At 42.2% G+C, this 10959-nt stretch overlaps 1 pseudogene; it reads right to left on the bottom strand.

Annotated features, from left to right (window-relative positions):
* Nucleotides 1–3108: 3108 nt before the first annotated feature.
* LOC113264247 (nuclear transport factor 2-like) lies at nucleotides 3109–3485 on the bottom strand (annotated as a pseudogene).
* Between the last annotated feature and the right edge of the window lie 7474 nt (nucleotides 3486–10959).

Genomic DNA, 10959 nt, shown 5'->3' with positions numbered 1-10959 from the left:
GTCATAATGACCTCTATTTGAGATGGTGAGAAAAGATACTGGGACACAGGCCGAGAGGGGCTGCCTCTATATTTCCTGGCCCCACTTGGCGTTGTGACTTTCATGTCTAGTAATTTACTGCTTTGTTGTTCAGGGCAGAAGAATGTAATGGCCATCTGGAAATCTTATGGTCAAAATAACTTTTCTTTTTCTTCCTGGAGTTTTTGAACATTTTCTTAAGTTTCTGATTCAGTTTTCCCACACTATTCCCGAGCCATGATCTGGTTGATTTGGTGATAGGAATTACTACAATCACTGTTCTCTCAGCGATCACCTTAAGTTAATTGGTATTGCCTCTAAACTAGAGTTGCCAGATAAAATACAGCACACCCAGCTAAATTTATATTAGGTAAACAATGAATACTTTTTTAATGAATATTTTTAAGTATAAGTATATCCCAGGCAATCCTTGGGATATACTTACACTAAAAATTAGTCATTTTTTCCCCCCCTGAAATTCAGATTTAATTAGGTGTCCTGTATTTTTATTTGATAAATCTGGCAACCTTCCTCAGAGCACTAAATGCCTGTGAGACCCTTTCTTTTCTTCAGAGTGTTCTTCAGCACAGGTACTCCCTGTCTGTGTGTGCCTTTGTGCCTCCTGCATGATGCAGCTGGCTCATGTTTCTCACGGGCATCTAGTGAGGAGCCACAGCGGATCAGAATCTAGTGTCAAGGACGCACTTGCGCAAATACACCCTGGGGGGTTGGTGTACCCACTAGGCGGGGAGTTGATTTTCAAACCTGGAGAAAGCATGCTTGAGTAGGACATCTCTGTGGAAATCTTAAATGAACTGGACGGTGTGTGTTCAGATCTTGGAGGGGCCGGCAATTAGGAGAGAGGCGTGGGTGGTGCTGGGATAAGGGAAGCAGGAGTCAGACAGACCACCTTTTCTGCATTTGTGCCTGAAGTACTCCCATCCCAGGCACCAGCTGATGCTCAGCCCTTACCTTCGCTTCTGGCACCTGGTTGTAGCTCAGAATGGACTCACACTGAGCGGAGTCCTTCCATTTACAACTCCTGCCCCCTGGTGAATTTTCTCCTGCTGCTATTTGCAACTCCAAGCTTTCATGTACCTGACTCTTGTCCTGTTTTTATATTTTAAGCTCAATAATTACAGCCACTGCAGCTGCTAGGTAAAGTGAGGCAAGTTCCATCCTGTCCAGATTGACTTTCAAATGAGGTTTGATAAATTAAATTATGGTCATCTGTAGAGGAGTGGATGAGGAATAATGATTTGCATGCATGTCCTCATGTCTCAGCAGCACACAGCTCCCTGAATCCTTTTTTTCTTTCTCTCTCTCAATCTCTCTCTCTCTTTTTTTAGATGAAAGAATTCTTTATCTCTTCTCCCCACCCAAGCCAGCAGAAGCCAATGTCCAGCACATTATGGGAAAGGGTTACTTTTATAAACCAGGGGCATGCTGTGAAAGGCATCTGAGGGGCTCATCTAGATTGTTTTCAGCTTACTTTCTTTTTGACAGCTTTAAAGGGCCTTTTAAAATTGCCAGGAGAGTAGATTCATATTTTTATCATTCCACCTGCATAGCATTTTAGACACATTTATATTCCTGAAAGCATAATAATACATAACATTTAGCATTTAATTTATGACTCCTGCCACATCTGGTATAAAACTCCTTCTGAAGCAATAAATCAACCTCTTCATGTCAAATTGCCATTCATTCTTTGACCTCCTCCATAATTTATGGTTTGTGAGTGCAAAATGGGAGAAGCAGCTTAAATCAAGTGGGTTTTAATTAACAATCTTAGAAAATTCAGAAGAATATTTGCAATTTATTCATGAGGGGAAAGGACTTTGTTCCTAGAAAGAAGAAAAAAAAAACCCAGCTTATTTCCATGGGTATAAATTGAAGTCTATTCTGGGTGCTTCAAAACCACAACATGAAGATTTTTCTCTGCTTCGAGTCAGAAAAACAAAGTGATTCTGATAGGAAAAGCCATCCAAACTCCTAGGACAGAATCCATTTTCTAGGAGAGGTTTTGCTGGGCAAGAGTAGGGGGAGACACGCAACCATCTTCTGCTCAGAGCGGCCTTTAACAGAGTTGCCTGGCTGCTGACACGGTGCCTTTCATGTCAAACAATTTTATTTCTAAGCTTTTCACAGTGTGTCCTAAGTAGCTTCTATTAGCATTGTCCTGTCCGTTTCCTTGGCAACAGAGCTGGTCAATTTAGACACCATTTAAGAGCTGTGGAAAAAGCAACAGCCAGCAGTGTGATGGGCAAAATTACAGAGAACAAGCTGAATGCAATCCTCACTGGAGGAGATGCATTTTCTTCCAGGGCCCATTTTATTTTAATTAAAATCAAAAAGCTCTTTTAAACAAGGCCCTAGATTAAGCACAGGCCAGAGTAATCTACTCTACAGCGGGTACAGCTGCATTCCTTAATGTTATCTCTTTAACCTTAACGGATTGCTTGTACTTTTTCCTTCCTTCCTTCCTTCCTTCCTTCCCTCCCTCCCTCCCTCCCTCCCTCCCCCCTCCCTCCCTCCCTCCCTTCCTTCCTTCCCTCCCTCCCTCCCTTCCTTCCCTCCCTCCCTCCCTCCCTCCCCCCTCCCTCCCTCCCTTCCTTCCTTCCCTCCCTCCCTCCCTCCTTCCATCCTTCCTTCCTTCCTCCCTCCCTCCCTCTCCTCCTCCTCCTCCTTTTTTTTTTCATGGTTTTATTGTATCATGAGGTATTGAAACATCTGAGCAAATCAATGTCTGGGTGGTGAGGTGGCTGCTTTCTCTTTCCCTTTTTTGGGGGGTTCCTAGAGCAACTTGTCAGTAGATTAAAGAAGAAGAAGGAGAAGGAGAAGAAGAAAAAAACCTTTTGCATTACTGAAGTCTTCCCAAAGCACATGCTGGGACAGTACGAAGTTCTGTCAGATGCAACTAGTCCAGCATGCAGTCATCACGTGCAATACCTGGGTGGTGTGCGCTGCGCCCCCTCCCACTGCAACCCTCCTTTGTGGGTGGTATTCAGAGCATCTGCATAAGTGTGAATAGTGTTGGGAAGAAGAAGGGGAGGAAATGGGAAGAGTGCCCAGCTGGGAAGAGGTCAGTTAAGTTGTGCGGGCAAGCCTGAACATGCCATTGCTGCAAACCCAGGCATCATTGATGTTCTTTAATAGGAACATGTGGTGGAACTCCATAATGGGGTCTTCATCGACCTTGAGTTGGCCTACAACCATGCTGATGATGCAGCTGTCTGGCACAGGCTGGTGGTCTTGTGCCCTGATGCCATGTAGGATTTTCTGGAACGGAGGCTAGACAATTTCTTGACAATAGCTGCTCTCCCCAGAAATTGCTGTCTTTCCCACATAAAGCAGGATGTGTCAATGTAAGTTGCACTTAGTTGGACTCTTTCATTATCAAAGAACTGGAAGTGATTCGAAGGAGGCTGGACCCAGTCTTGCTCCCAAATTGGCTTGTCTCCCATTCTGGAGCGTCACCCGACCTTGGTGAGACCTTCAGGATGGCTTCCCCTACAACTCTTACAAGAAGGCTGCGAACCACACATATCACATTTGGTTTCATCCAGTGGTCCACGGGCTGACCAAGGCCAGGATCCTTGGGGGCGGAAGTGACTTTGACCTCTTGCCTGCTGAGCTCCAGCCTTCACAGACCCTCGGGTCTCCCAGCGGCTGGCTCCATGGTGGTGGTGGTGGCGGCAGCCTAATCTGCTTGTACTTTTTCAGACAAACAAGGAGGGAAACCTTAGAGACAACATGGTAGCTGCTTCTTACCAATCATTAGAGTAAATACAAAACAGAGAGACACAACTCTTTTCATGTCTGCATTCGTGACTGCAGGAGTGGAGTAGGAGAGAACCTCCAGCTGCACACATGATGATTCTGGTTTATCTTGCATAAGAAAAGAAACCTTTATTGCAAATGTCACAGGTGGTCTCATTTGCTATTTGTCTCATTTCATGAGTTGTGGGACTTTATGGAGTTGGTTTTTTCCAGTGGTCTTATATGGATCATTTAGAACATGGAACCAACTAAAACTTAGGAATTTTCAGGACTGAGCTCTATGTTGGTAATTAACCTAGCACCTACCATTGCAGTCATAGCTTGCTTTTGTGTGTGTGTGTGTTGGGGGGGGAGGGACAGGACAGAGCATATTTGGGGGTAGGGGAGATCTTTTCTCCCAACATGGAATATGTTAAAAATTCCTTGTCCTCTGAGACAAAAATAAGTTAATTTGTATAGTGTGTATATTTGCAAATAAGACAAGATGGTTTACTTCTACAGGGGCATTTTCATTTTAAGAAAGTTGGAAAGGGGGTGCCTGGGTGGCCCAGTTGGTTGGGTGTTTGCGTTTGGCTTGGGTCATGATCCTGGGGTCCTAGGATTGAGCCCCGCATTGGGCTCCCTGTTCCTCAGGGAGTCTGCTTCTCCCTCTGCCTCTCCCCCTACTTGTGCACTCTCTCTCTCTCTCTCTAGCTTGCTCTCTCTCAGAAAAATACATAAAATATTTAAAGAAAAAAGAAAGGGGAGTTTGTGTTTATGAATAGGGAATTTTTGATAATACCGTCAATACTATGGTGAGTGCACTGGGACATTTCAGGGTTTGCTTCTTTGTTGCTTTTAAATTACTTTCATCTGGGGCGCCTGGGTGGCACAGCGGTTAAAGCATCTGCCTTCGGCTCAGGGCGTGATCCCGGCGTTACGGGATCGAGCCCCACATCAGGCTCCTCCGCTATGAGCCTGTTTCTTCCTCTCCCACTCCCCCTGCTTGTGTTCCCTCTCTCGCTGACTGTCTCTATCTCTGTCAAATAAATAAATAAAATCTTAAAAAATAAATAAATAAATTACTTTCATCTGAGTGGAACCCTGTAATGCAGTGAATGCTTCTTCATGAAAGTACTAAAACAGAGACACAAATCTTGTTATTGGAGATATCTTACATAGATTCATGCCCCAGGAAAATTCTAGATTTCTAAGACTTCTAAAGTCCGTTCTTACATTGACATTCATGATCTTGTCCTTGAACATGGACAAATGCATGTTCCCCCCAAACAGCCCAGGAATTAGAGGGAGAAAAATGACCCCTCTATTTTGTTTTCCCCAGTTATCTGTAATATGTTTTACCTCTTTCTACAGGGCTCCTGTTTTTTTGGTGGTGGGGGGGAATCCAGAAATGTTCATCTCCAGACTTTTTGGATTCCTGTCTTAATAAATACGGTAAACGACGACGTTCATGAAAGTTTTTCATCAGATATTAGTAGGATGATAAAGTTTCTGAGATTTCTCTGCATTGTTTTCCCCTTAGGGTAAGAATCAGCCTGAATCATGATTCCCATTGAAAGGGTTATTGGGGCCTTAAAACCATTCCAGACAGAATCTCCATGGCTAGATAACAAAGATGCCAATTAATGCTGGTTGTAAAGGGGAACAGCAGGGCCCACCAGTCATATTCCCATATGGCACACAGGAACAATTAGATACATAGGCTGACATTTCATCTTTGGTATTTACATAATGCATAGTATGGTGATTGATAGGAAGGAGGTACATAGATATGACAGACTGACAGAGGATAAGGGCAGATGTCGTCCGTCTTTTTCATTATGATGACTATTTTAACGAACAGACCAACTCATTTCTGCAGTCCATTAAATCATCTGACAGTATAAACATCTGGAGAAGAGCCCTGGGAATTGGGTTTGTCAGGTGAGGGCTCTTGGGCTCGTAGGGAGGGGGTAGGGGACTCTCTGGGGCTGCTGATTCTGGGGAGAACTGCAAGCTGCCCATCCCAGAAAACCCTGCTTTTCTTGACACCAGGGGTTCAGGATGTGGAAAAGATGTGTGTCACATAGATGGTATCCAGCCGAGAGCCTTATTCTATCCTTTTACATTCTTTCAGGATTCTTCTCTCCAATGCCTGGCCTTTCCTGGTTTCCTGAGCTCTAAACCTGATTCATTGAACAACCTTGAGCAAATGACAACCTCTTTTAGCCTCCTGTTTTCTCATCTGTGAAATGAGGATCCTTCTGACTCCCAGTTCTCTCTCCCAGGGGAATAACTGTTTCTGAGAAGCATATTGATCTCCATAGGGGAAGGTGTTACACAGCGACACAGAATTGTATTTGGTTCTGTACCACCCACAAGTTTAATTCCTGTGGTCCTAGCCTGACTCCATCAACAATCTAAGTGTTTCTTGCTGTGTGCAGGTAGTGACACCTGAGAGGGGAAACTATTGAAATTTCAACGTGAGCAGCATTCGGGGGCTGTTTTTCTCTTACCTTTGTTCTTCTAAAACAGCGTTTCTCAGCTTTGTGACTATTGGTGTGTGGGGACGGGTGGTTCATTGTTGTGAGGAGCTCTTGTGTGCACTGCACACCCTTTACCAGATAGCAGTATCATCCTTTCCTTATTTCCTGAGCTGTGACAAGCAAAAATGTCTCTAGACATTGCCACATGTCCCCTGGGCTGTAAACTCATTCTCTGTTGAGAAGCTCTGTTCAAAAACATGCTTGCACAGTCAATCCAGCAACGCGAGACCAGGCTGTGCTTGAATCTGGACCTAGACTGGTGCTCATGTAAACCAGCTGGTAGCCTGCAAGGTCTGAAGCAAATCCCGAAAGAACAAAAAAATACCATTTTTGTATTTGAGTGTAGCTAGTTACACAAGAGTCTTCTGGCATTTTCTCCTCCTAGTTTGCTGCTGCCTCTCATAGCGATGAGAACAAACAAGGGGGTGCTGGCCTCTGAGCTTTCCTTAGATGAGGACCAAGGGAACTGTTGGAGCTATCTGAAGTCTCCAGATTGAAAAGCAGACACCCAGTCTGGCTGTACGAGATACAGTCTCCTCCAGTAATGATTTTATATGGCTTCTTGGAAAAGCTTACTGCTTCACACTCACAGCCTTATTAGCTGGTTTTGTATCCAGCAAACATTCCATTGATTCTTCTTATATTCAGGGCGTGATAGAAAAGCTTGCACTGTTCTGGGCTGGCATAGTCTAAAAACATGATGTAATCTTTGTAATTAAGTCATAAAACTATCAGGAAGTACCCTGGCTGAAATAACTAAGACATAGACTATTGCATCTACCACAGGAGGCCAAAGGCCAGAAAGGTATTTGGATATCTGGGCATTTTTTTTTGAAAAGCAAAGTTAACTGTTATCGGAAGAGGAACCCTTAAAAGCTCCCTTTTAAGCACTCTTAAAAAGTGGTTAAGAATTTAGACTCCTTTTTTCTCCCCCCTCAAAGAAAATGTCACTGTCACAAGCCTATGTCCATTGAATACTGTTTTCTGTAGTGTGATTTATCACACACCTTAACTGGAATTTAACTAAAAGCTTCACCTTTTCAGGAGACAGATGTGGAATCAGGAGGTAAAAATCAATTCTGATAACCAGAAGAGATTCCAAACAACCCATGTACTAGGATTTGCTTGCTAATCAATCAATTAAATAATTAATTTCTTCAACATCCGTTGCAACCCATCCAGTCGACAGCTCTCTGCTCCCGGGGAAGAGGAAGTTCTGGTTTGGGAAGCAGGCTCCATGCTGCCTTATCAGAGAATCTATAGTCTTGGTACCAGGAGTGTGGTCTAGAGGGAGAGTGTGGACTTCAAGTGGACATATTTTCTCGGTTCTTGGGACCCAATAGCCTATAGGGGAGGGACATGGCTGAAAGAGGGACAGTGTAAGGCCCTTTAAAGGCCAAAGCCCAGAGTAAGAATCCTTTTATCTACTTCTCTTGATGATCAGCTTAGCACTGGAATCTGGTTGCAATAAGACAGATGTAGTTGGCTTGAGTTAAATGAGTTAATACATACAAGCACTAAGAAGAGTGTCTGGCACATGTAGGCAATCTATAGGTGTTAGCTGTCAATGTTGTTATTAGCATTGAGAAAAATCAACCCAGGTTTTGGTTCATAGTATATTTTGGGTATATGTAAAAAAAAAACAGAGATCACTTGAAAAGGGAAAAGTTAAAAATTTATTTTTCCAGTACTGTTGTCTTCTGATGGTTGTTCCATTGCCAGGGTATAGCATGGAAATAGTGCTGTGAACTTTGAGGTTTGAGCTTGCAGGTTTGGTGACACCCTGGTGAATTACTGAGGGCTTACCAACACGCCAGTGGTCTATCAGGTCTTGTCTCTGGATCACTGCTTATGTCAATTAGTTCCTGGTGGCCAACACCTTACAACACCTTGTTTGACTATCTTACAAATATTTAGCTAGGTCAGGTGAAAACACTAAAGACAGTATGGACAAAACAGTCTAAGTTCACCAACACTGCTAGAAAAACTACTCAAAGTATTTCCTGTTAAGTGGTTGGTCAGTTGTTTACCTTTTAAAGATTGACCATGACTTTATAGCTCAGTTGTCTGGTCAAGGGTTCCAGAGGAATGATAGGCTTGCTTTTTTTTTTAATTAAAAAAATTTAAAAATTTCTAGCCATATGAGTTACTGATTCTATTATTCTTAGCAGTCTGCTTTGGGAATCCTTTAAGAATATTGCTGGACTAGCTCTGTCAAAAAACACATGATAAATTGGCTTCTAAAACTTTCAAAGTAATGTGACAAACTTTCCCCTCTTAATCACCTTTACATCATTGAACTCCACGTGAATCCAGTCTGGGACTGGCTGTGGACCTCTCTGAGTTAACAAATCAAGGTGTCAAGTCAGGCTCATTTATTACTTCTGAACATCAGCGATTATGTCCAAAAGTCCAAAAATAGCAAGGGGCTCCAGAATGAATCATCTCAATTTATTTTAAGCTTTCAGTTTCCACCGAGCGATTTTTACAATTCAGTTCATCTAGTTGGGGAGAAGTCTAGCCAGTGGGGCTGTGACAAATCAGGGTCAGAAACTTGATAATGAAAAGGAGGAATTGGTAAAAGCAAATTCTTAAATTTTAGGAACAAGAACAGCTCTCATTGTGGAGCTCAACATGCGGCCATTCATGCAGTGAGGCAGGGTGGAAATCCAAGACAGAGTGGTCCATTGCTAAAAGCTGTAGGATTTATTGTATGCCTTGATGATGCATTTAATGTGATCCGAATTGGTTCGCTAGAAAGATAATTGTGTAGCAGCGTAAAATGCATTCAGAACATGAACATATTTTTCTTCTAAAATAATGTCATTTGCTAGGGGAAACACTTGTTTGTTTTTTTCCCTCCTGTCCTTGATTCATTCCTCTTTAAACTGGTACTGCCTTTCTCCTTCCTCATTAATAAATCTCTTTGTTTCCTACAGAGGAGAATAAATAAACCCTTCATTTTTCCTCACAGAAAAGCCTACTATTTATCTGTGTGTTTTCCTCTCACTCTCATTTCTGATGAATTCGTGATTGGAAGGAACCCCACATTACCCTGCTCTGTCCATCAGCTGAAGGGGAGCTGGGAGCTCACTCATGTAAGCATTTGGGAGAATGACCACATATTTTCATATTTCCATTTTATAGGAATCCTGATAGAGTGAGAACTCTCAGTAGTTCCTCTAGAAAGTAAGTCACTTAAAAAAAACCTCATATAATATTATGGTCTCTTGACATTGAAAATTAAACTGAAGCTCTTGACTCAGGGTTAAGACCAACACAGGAAAATTTTTTTTTTAAATGAACAGAGTTTTTCTTTGAGGGGATAATCTCCTTTGGGGACACGTGACCATGGCTAGTTCTCTTGTGCTGACCAGGCTCTTCAGCAATATCCCAGGCTCCTGAATTTTTCCTTTTCCCTCCATGCCTGCCTTGAACAGAATTTCGATCTAGGAAGACCTACGAGGGAGTCTAAGTCCAGCCCTTCATTTTCTAGAAAAGGGAATCAATTTCAAAAGAAGCTAAAGATTGTGTGCAAGATTCCACTACTACTCCCCGACCTTGGAGCCTGGGTCTAGATCTGCATTCTCTCCATGGCAACTTCCACTTCTCTGATTTGCTGTTGGCTGCTAGTCCCCTCCCAAAGACACTGGTATTTTCAGAGGGTTGATTCCAGAGAATGCATTTCTGGAAGCTGAAGAAATGACTTTAACAGCAAGAACATGAGAGACAGTAGCAAGCTGGTGTGGGTGCTCCTTTAGGAAAGAACAGATATTTTGGAGAACAGGCTTTTGGAGGTGACCTTGAGAGCTGCCCAACACCAAGGCTGGCCACAGGCAGATGCTCGTGAGTCCTTCCTTTGTCTCTAGTAAGCTCTGTGGGACCTGCCCACTCAGCTTTCTTCCAATTAAATAATTACAGTCTTTTACCTTAATTTCCAGGTAGTTAACATTAAATAAGACAAAATACTCTTTCCAATTTTCCTCTGTTTCTCAAACTATTTATTAATTAAAAATACTTATTGTTTGTGAAAAATTTGAAAAATATAGAAGAGTTGAAAGAAAAAAAGAAAGAGGCATCGCTCACTTTCCTGTTGAAGACAATCGCTGTTAACACTTAGGCATTTTGGCTTTCCGTTTTATTTCCATTCCTCTGCCAAGTTAAGGATTAATGGTCATATTCTTCTTTCTTTTTTCGACAATTTTTTCTGAATATAAAAGTAACATATGCCTGTTAAAGAAAAATTGGAGAATGAAGACAAGTGTAAAGAAGAGAATAAATCATTAATAAGCTTGCACCTACAGCTCACCTGAGTGACATATTTCCTTCTAACCTCTTAACCAAAAAAAAAAAAAAAAATCTGTATTTCCCAATTTCACTTCTTAATAAAAAATTAGCCAGTGTAAAGCTAAAAAGAATGATTGATACTTTTCACTTGGGTAAGATGAAGACCTTCTAATTAGTTGGCAAAATCTGTTTCAAGTTGAGGCAAGCTTGGATACAGGTGAGCTTTCATTTCAAAAGACTTCAGTCCAGACTTTCTCCTATATGAGTTCACATTTTAAAGTCTACGACGGAACATTCTGAACATGGCAGAAGTGCATTCTAAAATGTCAAGAATAATTGTAGCTTT

This window comes from Ursus arctos, unplaced genomic scaffold (genome assembly GCF_023065955.2).
Source record: "Ursus arctos isolate Adak ecotype North America unplaced genomic scaffold, UrsArc2.0 scaffold_31, whole genome shotgun sequence".
In the NCBI taxonomy this organism is placed as follows: Eukaryota; Metazoa; Chordata; class Mammalia; order Carnivora; family Ursidae; genus Ursus; species Ursus arctos.
This window is presented reverse-complemented; position numbering and strand designations above follow the sequence as displayed.